General features: G+C 43.2%; 2 non-coding genes across 2 annotated transcripts; both read right to left on the bottom strand.

The window, feature by feature from the left end:
- Window positions 1-4,728: 4,728 nt before the first annotated feature.
- Window positions 4,729-4,800, bottom strand: TRNAC-GCA (transfer RNA cysteine (anticodon GCA)). Its single transcript has one exon. It is a non-coding gene; the product is annotated as a tRNA-Cys (tRNA).
- Window positions 4,801-9,041: 4,241 nt separating this feature from the next.
- Window positions 9,042-9,113, bottom strand: TRNAC-GCA (transfer RNA cysteine (anticodon GCA)). Its single transcript has one exon. It is a non-coding gene; the product is annotated as a tRNA-Cys (tRNA).
- Between the last annotated feature and the right edge of the window lie 8,786 nt (window positions 9,114-17,899).

The following is a 17,899-nucleotide window of genomic DNA, read 5'->3' as shown; positions in this document are numbered from 1 at the left end:
CATAGACCCAATTCCTCCGAAGACTCTGGCGGGGAACTCCAGACGACTCTACCGTTGAAGTCTGCCAGAAATGCCAACCAAATACGCATATCCTGGCGAACCTCTCCAGACAGTCTCGTACGGTGGTGAGCCTCTTTGAGACCACCCATAGCCTGCGCGATAGAGCGCGAAAACGGGCGGGCCATAGGAATCACCCTTAAGGCAAAATTAAGCTGACCCACTGTTCGTTGTAACTGGTGCAGGGTCACTTTCTCCCCACCCAGGCATTGCCTCAAGGAAGCCCGGAACTTGGTCACTTTGTCTACTGGTAATCGGAAACACCCCTCCACAGAATCGAGCTCAATACCCAGAAACTCCAGTGAAGTAGATGGTCCAACCGTCTTACCTGGTGCCAATGGGACACCGAATTCATTCATGAGGATGCAGAAATCATACAGCGCCTGTGCGCAATTCATATCATCGGCTGCCCCCAAAAACAGAAAATCATCCAGATAATGCATAACATGTCTATGCCCTGTGGCCTCTGTAAATGCCCATTCCAAAAAACAGCTAAACATCTCAAAATATGCACATGAAATGGAACAACCCATGGGCATGCATTTGTCCATGTAATAATTTCCCTGAAATGCAAAACCTAGCAGGCGCTGATCCTGCGGGTGCACCGGAAGCAACCGGAATGCTGATTCGATATCACATTTCGCCATCAGCGCCCCAGGGCCTAGGTGGCTCAACATGGCCACGGCATCGTCGAACGATGCGTATCGTACCGAACAAACTTCTGGGTCTATGGCATCATTCACCGAGGAACCCCTGGGAGCAGAAAGGTTATGTATGAGTCTAAACTCCCCCGGATCTTTCTTCGGGACAACCCCTAACGGGGAACATATGAAATCGGCCAACGGCGGGCAGGAAAAGGGGCCAGCCACTCGTCCGAAACTGACTTCTTTTGCTATTTTCTTTTCTGCCACGCTTGGGTTGTGCTGTACCGATAACTGGTTTCTACAAAAGGAATTCCCCCGAACTTCCCCCACCAGGATGTGGAAGCCATGTAAGAATCCCTTCCTCAACACCCCAGCGGACACATGATCAGGGTATTTGTTTAACCACGGAATCATAACCATTAGATCAACTGATGTAGGCAATCGGTTACAAAGGTCCACCTCACTCCTGATTAGGTCCTCCTTTTCCACCCGTCCCGCCATTCTTTGATCTACATGCACTTTCCGGGTGTGAGGAATTCCCACAGCCGGCACACACATGCTTAAACTTGCATGTCCCCTGTGGTCTGTTACAATTGCCTCGATTGAAGCCCCAACAGACCCCTCCTTGTCCGCCCTTCCCGCCAACTCTAGGCTGATAGCCCCCACCTGTGCCTGCTCGAAAGGGCACCCCGGGCTTTTGGCGGACAACTCCGGACCCGCTCCCGCCTGGCGAGGACGTACCTGTCGCCCCTGGCAGGAGTTGCTTGTGCCATGACACCGAGTCCAAACAATCCCAAGACAGAGAAGCATCATATTCCTTTGCTTTACGGAACTTCATGTCATAGCCTTTCCATTCTTCCCCCTCATACATTGAATAAAAATCCATAATGCGATTCTGATAGCAAACCAACTCAGTCATAACATCAGGTTTACGTTCCCCCATAACTGCGGTAAATATAGAGAAGGCCTTAACCCAGTTCGTCACTGTCTCTTCCACCCTGAACTCGGCCATCTTGGCGCGCCATACACTAGGGTGCCACAAATCTTTCTGCGTTTTAGCATACTCCATCTCACGATGGTCCGTTAACAATGAAAACATGTTGACATACTTGTCTCCCCATATTAACTCTTTCGTGGCCAAGGGAACGTGCTGTGCAACCTTTTCCCGCCTAGAGGGTATCGAGCCCTCCCCCACCATTGGCAATGCGAGCTTACCCGGATCGGCTATTGTTGTCGCAATCTTCTCTTGACCAGCTGCTGGTACTCCTGGCGCCACCTGTGGGGGAACAAGAGGAACACTCGCTTTCGCGACATCTCTCGATTGCCGCAACTGCTTCATTAACACTCTGGCCTCTTCGGCCGGATCTCCCGGGGTCGCTGTGCCCCCCACCTTTGTTTTAAGCCATGCGGTCAACTGAGCGGCCAATTCTGGGGGCATTTCATCATCCTCGGTCGAGGTGATCACCACTGGGATAGGCTGGCCTAAAACTGGTTCCTGAACCGGGTTACCAGCCGGTACTAGGGGGACGATGGGCGGCACCACTGGTGCCGGGACCCCCCCCCGAGACTGCCCTTTCTTTGACCCGCTTCCCTCTTAACCCGGGAACCACTCCCGGCAAGGCCGGGCCTATTACCTTTTTCGGCTGACCTGGGTCGTTCGTTGTAGCCAATTGCTTCTTTACCTCCGCCAAACCTCTACCGAGCGATTGGACTTGACCGAGCTTTCGGTCCATACACGCCATCCGGTTCGACAACAGGCGTAACATCTTCTCCATCTCGGAACCCTTTCCTGCTTGCTTGCTAGGCATGGTTTCGAGTCCTCCGCCTTTGGTCGATCCACGAGGTCCTGAAATCTGTGTCGAAACTGAAAGATAGAAACAGGATTACCACGTTCAAAATTGCTGCTTGTTCCGTCGAGGGCTCACGAGCAACGAGTGGGTGCAGCCTTCCGATCCGAGGAACAAGAGGACGATCTTCTCGGTTCCCGCTGCTTTATCCTTCTGCGGGAGGGCGTGTACCCGTCCCTGATACGCCTACTGGGCGTTGTCTTCCTTCGAGGTGTCTAGGACAACCCCTCTCGGGCGGGGGAAGGCGCGCTCCGGCTACGCCGCTTTGGGCATACCAGCCGGGCCACGCCCACCCCGCCCAAAATGGCTTCCCGGGAGGTTCGGGCCCCCATCCATACGTTCGGGGGGACCGAGCGGTCGCCCCTTTCCATTTGAGGATTGGTTACCACAATCACGGAGATGATGATGAAGTATGATTGTTTTGGGCCAAATTAAGGTGGAAAAACATTTCTACGTACCACTACAATTCGGTATTTGGAAGGTACACCCAAACACCCCTTTCGAATACCTTCCATTTAATACATCAGAAAAAGCCATTTTGCGTTTGCAAATGGCCTGATTCTTTAGACCAGCCTTCTTGCAACTGCAATGATAGTTCGTACATCTTGCACGTAGGCAGAGCTTTTAAGGAGAAATTAAATAGTTCCTACGTTGCACAAAAATGAAGTGCTTCAAACAAACACATACTTTGCATGCACAGAGAAGAGGTGGAATATATGTAAGACTGAAGACACAGGTGAAATGAGAAATAGATTGACTGCTTCGCTGCCAAGTTTTATACGCTATTTCTTCAGCGCAATACAAAAAGCACCAAACAGTATGACGAAGTTGTCAATTGGTTTCATAGTCCATTCCCTTTGTTTAGTGCTGTGAAAGGAAGAGCCGAATTCCAAAATTGATCAATGATGTTTCAGAAATTTCCCAAAGGGAATACCAAGCCGAGTGTTAAAAAGTGCATTTACTCACAGGCTTTGAGCAAGAAACACGGAAATGCTAGTAAAGTGCAATATCCAAGGGAACACTGACTCTGTCAAAGATGATCCAAATGGAATTGATGAAAAGTCCCAATTACAAACAACAGCATCAAAATAGGGTGAGGGGACGCCCGGATTTGAACCAGGGACCTCTTGATCTGCAGTCAAATGCTCTACCACTTAGCTATATCCCCAGCTTTTCAGTAAAATTAGAATGACAAAATATCAGTACATCATGAAAGAGTGTGAGGCTCATACTAAGTTGTGCCAGAAAGTACAACCTTGAAACTGTGGAACAGGAGAAGTAGTCCTTAATATTATTTATTAAAGGAAAACTGGATCATTTAAAAAACAGATTTATTTGTTTCATTGTTATTTTATTTGAATAGGCAGTGGTACATAGGACCAATGCCTCTACATACAATGATTGTTTTGAAACATTCTTAAAGGGGAAGAGGTTTTTACGGGACACCTTATCATTTGAGGATTGGTTACCACAATCACAGAGATGATGATGAAGTATGATTGTTTTGGGCCAAATTATGGTGGAAAAACATTTCTACGTACCACTACAATTCGGTATTTGGAAGGTACTCCCAAACACCCCTTTCGAATACCCTCCATTTAATACATCAGAAAAAGCCATTTTGCGTTTGCAAATGGCCTGATTCTTCAGACCAGCCTTCTTGCAACTGCAATGATAGTTCGTACATCTTGCACGTAGGCAGAGCTTTTAAGGAGAAATTAAATAGTTCCTACGTTGCACAAAAATGAAGTGCTTCAAACAAACACATACTTTGCATGCACAGAGAAGAGGTGGAATATATGTAAGACTGAAGACACAGGTGAAATGAGAAATAGATTGACTGCTTCGCTGCCAAGTTTTATATGCCATTTCTTCAGTGCAATACAAGAAAGCACCAAACAGTATAACAAAGTTGTCAATTGGTTTAATAGTCCATTCCCTTTGTTTAGTGCTGTGAAAGGAAGAGCCGAATTCCAAAATTGATCAATGATGTTTCAGAAATTTCCCAAAGGGAATACCAAGCCGAGTGTTAAAAACTGCATTTACTCACAGGTTTTGAGAAGCAAACACTGTAATGCCATTAAAGTGCAATATCCAAGGGAACACTGACTCTGTCAAAGATGATCCAAATGAAATTGATGGAAAGTCCCAATTACAAACAACAGAATCAAAATAGGGTGAGGGGACACCAGGATTTGAACCAGGGACCTCTTGATCTGCAGTCAAATGCTCTACCACTGAGCTATATCCCCAGCTTTAAAGTACAACTAGAATGACAAAATATCAGTACATCATGAAAGAGTGAGAGGATCATACTAAGTTGTTCCGGAAAGTACAACCTTGAAACTGTGGAACAAGAGAAGTAGTCCTTAATATTATTTATTAAAGGAAAACTGGATCATTTAAAAAACAGATATTTGTTTCATTGTTATTTTATTTGAATAGGCAGTGGTACATAGGACCAATGCCTCTACATACAATGATTGTTTTGAAACATTCTTAAAGGGGAAGAGGTTTTTACGGGACACCTTATCATTTGAGGATTGGTTACCACAATCACTGAGATGGTGATGAAGTATGATTGTTTTTGGCCAAATTATGGTGGAAAAACATTTCTACGTACCACTACAATTCTGTATTTGGAAGGCACACCCAAACACCCCTTTCGAATACCTTCCATTTAATACATCAGAAAAAGCCATTTTGCGTTTGCAAATGGCCTGATTCTTCAGACCAGCCTTCTTGCAACTGCAATGATAGTTCGTACATCTTGCACGTAGGCAGAGCTTTTAAGGAGAAATTAAATAGTTCCTACCTTGCACAAAAATGAAGTGCTTCAAACAAACACACACTTTGCATGCACAGAGAAGAGGTGGAATATATTTAAGACTGAAGACACAGGTGAAATGAGAAATAGATTGACTGCTTCTTTTATACGCCATTTCTTCAGTGCAATACAAGAAAGCACCAAACAATATAACAAAGTTGTCAATTGGTTTAATAGTCCATTCCCTTTGTTTAGTGCTGTGAAAGGAAGAGCCGAATTCCAAAATTGATCAATGATGTTTCAGAAATTTCCCAAAGGGAATACCAAGCCGAGTGTTAAAAACTGCATTTACTCACAGGCTTTGAGCAGGAAACACTGAAATGCTATTAAAGTGCAATATCCAAGGGAACACTGACTCTGTCAAAGATGATCCAAATGGAATTGATGAAAAGTCCAAATTACAAACAACAGAATCAAAATAGGGTGAGGGGACACCCGGATTTGAACCAGGAACCACTTCAACTGCAGTCAAATGCTCTACCACTGAGCTATATCCCCAGCCTTTCAGTAAAATCAGAATGACAAAATATCGGTACATCATGAAAGAGTGTGAGGATCATACTAAGTTGTGCCAGAAAGTACAACCTTGAAACTGTGGAACAGGAGAAGTAGTCCTTAATATTATTTATTAAAGGAAAACTGGATCATTTAAAAAACAGATGTATTTGTTTCATTGTTAGTTTATTTGAATAGGCAGTGGTACGTAGGACCAATGCCTCTACATACAATGATTGTTTTGAAACATTCTTAAAGGGGAAGAAGTTTTTATGGGACACCTTATCATTTGAGGATTGGTTACCACAATCACTGAGATGGTGATGAAGTATGATTGTTTTGGGCCAAATTATGGTGGAAAAACATTTCTACGTACCACTACAATTCGGTATTTGGAAGGTACACCCAAACACCCCTTTCGAATACCTTCCATATAATACATCAGAAAAAGCCATTTTGCGTTTGCAAATGGCCTGATTCTTCAGACCAGCCTTCTTGCAACTGCAATGATAGTTCGTACATCTTGCACGTAGGCAGAGCTTTTAAGGAGAAATTAAATAGTTCCTACGTTGCACAAAAATGAAGTGCTGCAAACAAACACACACTTTGCATGCACAGAGAAGAGGTGGAATATATGTAAGACTGAAGACACAGGTGAAATGAGAAATAGATTGAATGCTTCGCTGCCAAGTTTTATACGCCATTTCTTCAGTGCAATACAAGAAAGCACCAAACAGTATAACAAAGTTGTCAATTGGTTTCATAGTCCATTCCCTTTGTTTAGTGCTGTGAAAGGAAGAGCCGAATTCCAAAATTGATCAATGATGTTTCAGAAATTTCCCAAAGGGAATACCAAGCCGAGTGTTAAAAACTGCATTTACTCACAGGTTTTGAGAAGCAAACACTGTAATGCCATTAAAGTGCAATATCCAAGGGAACACTGACTCTGTCAAAGATGATCCAAATGGAATTGATGGAAAGTCCCAATTATAAACAACAGAATCAAAATAGGGTGAGGGGACACCAGGATTTGAACCAGAGACCTCTTGATCTGCAGTCAAATGCTCTACCACTGAGCTATATCCCCAGCTTTACAGTACAACCAGAATGACAAAATATCAGTACATCATGAAAGAGTGAGAGGATCATGCTAAGTTGCTCCGGAAAGTACAACCTTGAAACTGTGGAACAGGAGAAGTAGTCCTTAATATTATTTATTAAAGGAAAACTGGATCATTTAAAAAACAGATATTTGTTTCATTGTTATTTTCTTTGAATAGGCAGTGGTACATAGGACCAATGCCTCTACATACAATGATTGTTTTGAAACATTCTTAAAGGGGAAGAGGTTTTTACGGGACACCTTATCATTTGAGGATTGGTTACCACAATCACTGAGATGGTGATGAATTATGATTGTTTTGGGCCAAATTATGGTGGAAAAACATTTCTACGTACCACTACAATTCGGTATTTGGAAGGTACACCCAAACACCCCTTTCGAATACCTTCCATTTAATACATCAGATAAAGCCATTTTGCGTTTGCAAATGGCCTGATTCTTCAGACCAGCCTTCTTGCAACTGCAATGATAGTTCGTACATCTTGCACGTAGGCAGAGCTTTTAAGGAGAAATTAAATAGTTCCTACGTTGCACGAAAATGAAGTGCTCAAACAAACACATACTTTGCATGCACAGAGAAGAGGTGGAATATATGGAAGACTGAAGACACAGGTGAAATGAGAAATAGATTGACTGCTTCTTTTATACGCCATTTCTTCAGTGCAATACAAGAAAGCACCAAACAGTATAACAAAGTTGTCAATTGGTTTAATAGTCCATTCCCTTTGTTTAGTGCTGTGAAAGGAAGAGCCGAATTCCAAAATTGATCAATGATGTTTCAGAAATTTCCCAAAGGGAATACCAAGCCGAGTGTTAAAAACTGCATTTACTCACAGGCTTTGAGCAGGAAACACTGAAATGCTATTAAAGTGCAATATCCAAGGGAACACTGACTCTGTCAAAGATGATCCAAATGGAATTGATGAAAAGTCCAAATTACAAACAACAGAATCAAAATAGGGTGAGGGGACACCCGGATTTGAACCAGGGACCAATTCATCTGCAGTCAAATGCTCTACCACTGAGCTATATCCCCAGCCTTTCAGTAAAATCAGAATGACAAAATATCGGTACATCATGAAAGAGTGTGAGGATCATACTAAGTTGTGCCAGAAAGTACAACCTTGAAACTGTGGAACAGGGGAAGTAGTCCTTAATTTTATTTATTAAAGGAAAACTGGATCATTTAAAAAACAGATTTATTTGTTTCATTGTTAGTTTATTTGAATAGGCAGTGGTACATAGGACCAATGCCTCTACATACAATGATTGTTTTGAAACATTCTTAAAGGGGAAGAGGTTTTTACGGGACACCTTATCATTTGAGGATTGGTTACCACAATCACAGAGATGATGATGAAGTATGATTGTTTTGGGCCAAATTATGGTGGAAAAACATTTCTACGTACCACTACAATTCGGTATTTGGAAGGTACTCCCAAACACCCCTTTCGAATACCTTCCATTTAATACATCAGAAAAAGCCATTTTGCGTTTGCAAATGGCCTGATTCTTCAGACCAGCCTTCTTGCAACTGCAATGATAGTTCGTACATCTTGCACGTAGGCAGAGCTTTTAAGGAGAAATTAAATAGTTCCTACGTTGCACAAAAATGAAGTGCTTCAAACAAACACATACTTTGCATGCACAGAGAAGAGGTGGAATATATGTAAGACTGAAGACACAGGTGAAATGAGAAATAGATTGACTGCTTCGCTGCCAAGTTTTATATGCCATTTCTTCAGTGCAATACAAGAAAGCACCAAACAGTATAACAAAGTTGTCAATTGGTTTAATAGTCCATTCCCTTTGTTTAGTGCTGTGAAAGGAAGAGCCGAATTCCAAAATTGATCAATGATGTTTCAGAAATTTCCCAAAGGGAATACCAAGCCGAGTGTTAAAAACTGCATTTACTCACAGGTTTTGAGAAGCAAACACTGTAATGCCATTAAAGTGCAATATCCAAGGGAACACTGACTCTGTCAAAGATGATCCAAATGAAATTGATGGAAAGTCCCAATTACAAACAACAGAATCAAAATAGGGTGAGGGGACACCAGGATTTGAACCAGGGACCTCTTGATCTGCAGTCAAATGCTCTACCACTGAGCTATATCCCCAGCTTTAAAGTACAACTAGAATGACAAAATATCAGTACATCATGAAAGAGTGAGAGGATCATACTAAGTTGTTCCGGAAAGTACAACCTTGAAACTGTGGAACAAGAGAAGTAGTCCTTAATATTATTTATTAAAGGAAAACTGGATCATTTAAAAAACAGATATTTGTTTCATTGTTATTTTATTTGAATAGGCAGTGGTACATAGGACCAATGCCTCTACATACAATGATTGTTTTGAAACATTCTTAAAGGGGAAGAGGTTTTTACGGGACACCTTATCATTTGAGGATTGGTTACCACAATCACTGAGATGGTGATGAAGTATGATTGTTTTTGGCCAAATTATGGTGGAAAAACATTTCTACGTACCACTACAATTCTGTATTTGGAAGGCACACCCAAACACCCCTTTCGAATACCTTCCATTTAATACATCAGAAAAAGCCATTTTGCGTTTGCAAATGGCCTGATTCTTCAGACCAGCCTTCTTGCAACTGCAATGATAGTTCGTACATCTTGCACGTAGGCAGAGCTTTTAAGGAGAAATTAAATAGTTCCTACCTTGCACAAAAATGAAGTGCTTCAAACAAACACACACTTTGCATGCACAGAGAAGAGGTGGAATATATTTAAGACTGAAGACACAGGTGAAATGAGAAATAGATTGACTGCTTCTTTTATACGCCATTTCTTCAGTGCAATACAAGAAAGCACCAAACAATATAACAAAGTTGTCAATTGGTTTAATAGTCCATTCCCTTTGTTTAGTGCTGTGAAAGGAAGAGCCGAATTCCAAAATTGATCAATGATGTTTCAGAAATTTCCCAAAGGGAATACCAAGCCGAGTGTTAAAAACTGCATTTACTCACAGGCTTTGAGCAGGAAACACTGAAATGCTATTAAAGTGCAATATCCAAGGGAACACTGACTCTGTCAAAGATGATCCAAATGGAATTGATGAAAAGTCCAAATTACAAACAACAGAATCAAAATAGGGTGAGGGGACACCCGGATTTGAACCAGGGACCACTTCATCTGCAGTCAAATGCTCTACCACTGAGCTATATCCCCAGCCTTTCAGTAAAATCAGAATGACAAAATATCGGTACATCATGAAAGAGTGTGAGGATCATACTAAGTTGTGCCAGAAAGTACAACCTTGAAACTGTGGAACAGGAGAAGTAGTCCTTAATATTATTTATTAAAGGAAAACTGGATCATTTAAAAAACAGATTTATTTGTTTCATTGTTAGTTTATTTGAATAGGCAGTGGTACATAGGACCAATGCCTCTACATACAATGATTGTTTTGAAACATTCTTAAAGGGGAAGAAGTTTTTATGGGACACCTTATCATTTGAGGATTGGTTACCACAATCACTGAGATGGTGATGAAGTATGATTGTTTTGGGCCAAATTATGGTGGAAAAACATTTCTACGTACCACTACAATTCGGTATTTGGAAGGTACACCCAAACACCCCTTTCGAAAACCTTCCATATAATACATCAGAAAAAGCCATTTTGCGTTTGCAAATGGCCTGATTCTTCAGACCAGCCTTCTTGCAACTGCAATGATAGTTCGTACATCTTGCACGTAGGCAGAGCTTTTAAGGAGAAATTAAATAGTTCCTACGTTGCACAAAAATGAAGTGCTTCAAACAAACACACACTTTGCATGCACAGAGAAGAGGTGGAATATATGTAAGACTGAAGACACAGGTGAAATGAGAAATAGATTGAATGCTTCGCTGCCAAGTTTTATACGCCATTTCTTCAGTGCAATACAAGAAAGCACCAAACAGTATAACAAAGTTGTCAATTGGTTTCATAGTCCATTCCCTTTGTTTAGTGCTGTGAAAGGAAGAGCCGAATTCCAAAATTGATCAATGATGTTTCAGAAATTTCCCAAAGGGAATACCAAGCCGAGTGTTAAAAACTGCATTTACTCACAGGTTTTTAAAAGCAAACACTGTAATGCCATTAAAGTGCAATATCCAAGGGAACACTGACTCTGTCAAAGATGATCCAAATGGAATTGATGGAAAGTCCCAATTATAAACAACAGAATCAAAATAGGGTGAGGGGACACCAGGATTTGAACCAGAGACCTCTTGATCTGCAGTCAAATGCTCTACCACTGAGCTATATCCCCAGCTTTACAGTACAACCAGAATGACAAAATATCAGTACATCATGAAAGAGTGAGAGGATCATGCTAAGTTGCTCCGGAAAGTACAACCTTGAAACTGTGGAACAGGAGAAGTAGTCCTTAATATTATTTATTAAAGGAAAACTGGATCATTTAAAAAACAGATATTTGTTTCATTGTTATTTTCTTTGAATAGGCAGTGGTACATAGGACCAATGCCTCTACATACAATGATTGTTTTGAAACATTCTTAAAGGGGAAGAGGTTTTTACGGGACACCTTATCATTTGAGGATTGGTTACCACAATCACTGAGATGGTGATGAAGTATGATTGTTTTGGGCCAAATTATGGTGGAAAAACATTTCTACGTACCACTACAATTCGGTATTTGGAAGGTACACCCAAACACCCCTTTCGAATACCTTCCATTTAATACATCAGATAAAGCCATTTTGCGTTTGCAAATGGCCTGATTCTTCAGACCAGCCTTCTTGGAACTGCAATGATAGTTCGTACATCTTGCACGTAGGCAGAGCTTTTAAGGAGAAATTAAATAGTTCCTACGTTGCACGAAAATGAAGTGCTTCAAACAAACACATACTTTGCATGCACAGAGAAGAGGTGGAATATATGGAAGACTGAAGACACAGGTGAAATGAGAAATAGATTGACTGCTTCTTTTATACGCCATTTCTTCAGTGCAATACAAGAAAGCACCAAACAGTATAACAAAGTTGTCATTTGGTTTAATAGTCCATTCCCTTTGTTTAGTGCTGTGAAAGGAAGAGCCGAATTCCAAAATTGATCAATGATGTTTCAGAAATTTCCCAAAGGGAATACCAAGCCGAGTGTTAAAAACTGCATTTACTCACAGGCTTTGAGCAGGAAACACTGAAATGCTATTAAAGTGCAATATCCAAGGGAACACTGACTCTGTCAAAGATGATCCAAATGGAATTGATGAAAAGTCCAAATTACAAACAACAGAATCAAAATAGGGTGAGGGGACACCCGGATTTGAACCAGGGACCAATTCATCTGCAGTCAAATGCTCTACCACTGAGCTATATCCCCAGCCTTTCAGTAAAATCAGAATGACAAAATATCGGTACATCATGAAAGAGTGTGAGGATCATACTAAGTTGTGCCAGAAAGTACAACCTTGAAACTGTGAAACAGGGGAAGTAGTCCTTAATTTTATTTATTAAAGGAAAACTGGATCATTTAAAAAACAGATTTATTTGTTTCATTGTTAGTTTATTTGAATAGGCAGTGGTACATAGGACCAATGCCTCTACATACAATGATTGTTTTGAAACATTCTTAAAGGGGAAGAAGTTTTTACGGGACACCTTATTATTTGAGGATTGGTTACCACAATCACTGAGATGGTGATGAAGTATGATTGTTTTGGGCCAAATTATGGTGGAAAAACATTTCTACGTAACACTACAATTCGGTATTTGGAAGGTACACCCAAACACCCCTTTCGAATACCTTCCATTTAATACATCAGAAAAAGCCATTTTGCGTTTGCAAATGGCCTGATTCTTCAGACCAGCCTTCTTGCAACTGCAATGATAGTTCGTACATCTTGCACGTAGGCAGAGCTTTTAAGGAGAAATTAAATAGTTCCTACGTTGCACAAAAATGAAGTGCTTCAAACAAACACATACTTTGCATGCACAGAGAAGAGGTGGAATATATGTAGGACTGAAGACACAGGTGAAATGAGAAATAGATTGACTTCTTCGCTGCCAAGTTTTATACGCCATTTCTTCAGTGCAATACAAGAAAGCACCAAACAGTATAACAAAGTTGTCAATTGGTTTCATAGTCCATTCCCTTTGTTTAGTGCTGTGAAAGGAAGAGCCGAATTCCAAAATTGATCAATGATGTTTCAGAAATTTCCCAAAGGGAATACCAAGCCGAGTGTTAAAAACTGCATTTACTCACAGGTTTTGAGAAGCAAACACTGTAATGCCATTAAAGTGCAATATCCAAGGGAACACTGACTCTGTCAAAGATGATCCAAATGGAATTGATGGAAAATCCTAATTACAAACAACAGAATCAAAATAGGCTGAGGGGACACCAGGATTTGAACCAGGGACCTCTTGATCTGCAGTCAAATGCTCTACCATTGAGCTAAATCCCCAGCTTTACAGTACAACCAGAATGACAAAATATCAGTACATCATGAAAGAGTGAGAGGATCATACTAAGTTGCTCCGGAAAGTACAACCTTGAAACTGTGGAACAGGAGAAGTAGTCCTTAATATTATTTATTAAAGGAAAACTGGATCATTTAAAAAACAGATATTTGTTTCATTGTTATTTTATTTGAATAGGCAGTGGTACATAGGACCAATGCCTCTACATACAATGATTGTTTTGAAACATTCTTAAAGGGGAAGAGGTTTTTACGGGACAACCTTATCATTTGAGGATTGGTTACCACAATCACTGAGATGGTGATGAAGTATGATTGTTTTGGGCCAAATTATGGTGGAAAAACATTTCTACGTACCACTACAATTCGGTATTTGGAAGGTACACCCAAACACCCCTTTCGAATACCTTCCATTTAATACATCAGATAAAGCCATTTTGCGTTTGCAAATGGCCTGATTCTTCAGACCAGCCTTCTTGCAACTGCAATGATAGTTCATACATCTTGCACGTAGGCAGAGCTTTTGAGGAGAAATTAAATAGTTCCTACGTTGCACAAAAATGAAGTGCTTCAAACAAACACATACTTTGCATGCACAGAGAAGAGGTGGAATATATGTAAGACTGAAGACACAGGTGAAATGAGAAATAGATTGACTGCTTCGCTGCCAAGTTATATACGCCATTTCTTCAGTGCAATACAAGAAAGCACCAAACAGTATAACAAAGTTGTCAATTGGTTTAATAGTCCATTCCCTTTGTTTAGTGCTGTGAAAGGAAGAGCCGAATTCCAAAATTGATCAATGATGTTTCAGAAATTTCACAAAGCCAAGCCGAGTGTTAAAAACTGCATTTACTCACAGGCTTTGAGCAGGAAACACTGAAATGCTATTAAAGTGCAATATCCAAAGGAACACTGACTCTGTCAAAGATGATCCAAATGGAGTTGATGGAAAGTCCAAATTACAAACAACAGAATCAAAATAGGGTGAGGGGACACCCGGATTTGAACCAGGGACCACTTCATCTGCAGTCAAATGCTCTACCACTGAGCTACATCCCCAGCCTTTCAGTAAAATCAGAATGACAAAATATTGGTACATCATGAAAGAGTGTGAGGATCATACTAAGTTGTGCCAGAAAGTACAACCTTGAAACTGTGGAACAGGAGAAGTAGTCCTTAATATTATTTATTAAAAGAAAACTGGATCATTTGGAAAGGGGCGACCGCTAGGTCCCCCAGAACGTATGGATGGGGGCCCGAACCTCCCGGGAAGCCATTTTGGGCGGGGTGGGCGTGGCCCGGCTGGTATGCCCAAAGCGGCGTAGCCGGAGCGTGCCTTCCCCCCGCCCGAGAGGGGTTGTCCTAGACACCTTGAAGGAAGACCACGCCCAGCAGGCGTATCGGGGACGGGTACACGCCCTCCCGCAGAAGGATAAAGGAGCAGGAACCCTGAAGATCGTCCTCTTGTTCCTCGGATCGGAAGGCTGCACCCACTCGTTGCTCGTGAGCCCTCGACGGAACAAGCAGCAATTTTGAACGTGGTAATCTTGCTTTTTATCTTTCAGTTTCGACACTTGATTTCAGGACCTCGTGGATCGACCTAAGGCGGAGGACTCAAAACCATGCCTGGCAAGCAAGCAGGAAAGGGTTCCGAGATGGAGAAGATGTTACGCCTGTTGTCGACCCGGATGGCGTGTATGGACCGAAAGCTCGGTCAAGTCCAATCGCTCGGTAGAGGTTTGGCGGAGGTAAAGAAACAATTGGCGGCAATGAACGACCCAGGTCAGCCAAAAAAGGTAATAGGCCCGGCCTTGCCGGGAGTGGTTCCCGGGTTAAGAGGGAAGCGGGTAAAAGAAAGGGCAGTCTCGGGGGGGTGTCCCGGCACCGAAGGTGCCGCCCATCGTCCCCCTAGTACCGGCTGGTAACCCGGTTCAGGAACCAGTTTTAGGCCAGCCTATCCCAGTGGTGATCACCTCGACCGAGGATGATGAAATGCCCCAAGGATTGGCCGCACAGTTGACCGCATGGCTGAAAACAAAGGTGGGGGGCACAGCGACCCCGGGAGATCCGGCCGAAGAGGCCAGAGTGTTAATGAAGCAGTTGCGGCAATCGAGAGATGTCGCAAGGGCGAGTGTTCCTCTTGTTCCCCCACAGGTGACGCCAGGAGTACCAGCAGCTGGTCAAGAGAAAGCGATGGCAGCAATAGCCGATCCGGGTAAGCTCGCATTGCCAATGGTGGGGGAGGGCTCGATACCCTCAAGGCGGGAAAAAGTTGCACAGCACGTTCCCTTGGCCACGAAAGAGTTAATATGGGGAGACAAGTATGTCAACATGTTTTCATTGTTAACGGACCATCGTGAGATGGAGTATGCTAAAACGCAGAAAGATTTGTGGCACCTTAGTGTATGAGGCGCCAAGATGGCCGAGTTCAGGGTGGAAGAGACAGTGACGAATTGGGTTAAGGCCTTCTCTGTATTTACCGCAGTTATGGGGGAACGTAAACCTGATGTTATGACGGAGTTGGTTTGCTATCAGAATCGCATTATGGATTTTTATTCAATGTACGAGGGGGAAGAATGGAAAGGCTATGACATGAAGTTCCGTAAAGCAAAAGAATTTGATTCTTCTCTGTCTTGGGATTGTTTGGACTCGGTGTCATGGCACAAGCAACTCCTGCCAGGGGCGACAGGTACGTCCTCGCCAGGCGGGAGCGGGTCCGGGGTTGTCCGCCAAAAGCCCGGGGTGCCCTTTCGAGCAGGCACAGGTGGGGGCTATCAGCCTAGAGTTGGCGGGAAGGGCGGACAAGGAGGGGTCTCTTGGGGCTTCAATCGAGGCAATTGTAACAGACCACAGGGGACATGCAAGTTTAAGCATGTGTGTGCCGGCTGTGGGAATTCCTCACACCCGGAAAGTGCTTGTAGATCAAAGAATGTCGGGGCGGGTGGAAAAGGAGGACCTAAGCAGGAGTGAGGTGGAACTTTGTGACCGATTGCCTACACCCGTTGATCTAATGGTTATGATTCCGTGGTTAAACAAGTACCCTGATCATGTGTCCGCTGGGGTGTTGAGGAAGGGTTTTTTACATGGCTTCCACATCCCGGTGGGGTAAGTTCGGGGGAACTCCTTTTGTAGAAATCAGTTATCGGTACGGCACAACCCAGGCGTGGCAGAAAGGAAAATAGCTAAAGAAGTCAGTTTAGGACGAGTGGCTGGCCCCTTTTCCTGCCCGCCGGTGGCCGATTTCATATGTTCCCCGTTAGGGGTGGTCCCGAAGAAAGATCCGGGGGAGTTTAGACTCATACATAACCTTTCTGCTCCTAGGGGTTCCTCAGTGAATGATGCCATAGACCCAGAAGTTTGTTTGGTACGATACGCATCGTTCGACGATGCCGTGGCCATTTTGAACCACCTAGGCCCCGGGGCGCTGATGGCGAAATGTGATATCGAATCAGAATTCCGGTTGCTTCCGGTGCACCCGCAGGATCACGCCTGCTAGGTTTTGCATTTCAGGGAAATTATTACATGGATAAATGCATGCCCATGGGTTGTTCCATTTCATGTGCATATTTTGAGATGTTTAGCTGTTTTTTGGAATGGGCATTTACAGAGGCCACAGGGCATAGACATGTTATGCATTATCTGGATGATTTTCTGTTTTTGGGGGCAGCCGATGATATGAATTGCGCACAGGCGCTGTATGATTTCTGCATCCTCATGAATGAATTCGGTGTCCCATTGGCACCAGGTAAGACGGTTGGACCATCTACTTCACTGGAGTTTCTGGGTATTGAGCTCGATTCTGTGGAGGGGTGTTTCCGACTACCAGTAGACAAAGTGACCAAGTTCCGGGCTTCCTTGATGCAATGCCTGAGTGGGGAGAAAATGACCCTGCACCAGTTACAACGAACAGTGGGTCAGCTTAATTTTGCCCTGAGGGTGATTCCTATGGCCCGCCCGTTTTCGCGCTCTATCGCGCAGGCTATGGGTGGTCTCAAAGAGGCTCACCACCGTACGAGACTGTCTGGAGAGGTTTGCCAGGATATGCGGATTTGGTTGGCATTTCTGGCGGACTTCAACGGTCGAGTCATCTGGAGTTCCCCGCCAGAGTCTTCGGTGGAATTAGGTCTATGGACCGACTCGGCTGGGAGTTTGGGTTTTGGCGCCATCTTAGGTGATCGATGGTCGGCACAAACATGGCCAACATGGTGGCACTCTGACGGCCTCACAGGTAACATTGGGTTCCTGGAGTTATTCCCCATTTGGGTGGCTCTGATGACATGGGCTGATGATTTCACGGGCCGCTCAGTGGTGTTTTGGTCCGACAATATGACTGTAGTAGATTGCATTAACCAACAGGCAGCACGCTGCAAAATGATTTTGAGATTGTTGAAAGAGATTGTGCTGCTGTGCATGAGATTGAATGTACTGTTCAGGGCAAAACATGTGCCAGGTGT

The sequence above is a fragment of the Lissotriton helveticus genome, chromosome 1_2 (assembly GCF_964261635.1).
Source record: "Lissotriton helveticus chromosome 1_2, aLisHel1.1, whole genome shotgun sequence".
In the NCBI taxonomy this organism is placed as follows: Eukaryota; Metazoa; Chordata; class Amphibia; order Caudata; family Salamandridae; genus Lissotriton; species Lissotriton helveticus.
The sequence above is the reverse complement of the archived record's forward strand: the minus strand, read 5'-3'. Positions and strand labels throughout refer to the sequence as shown.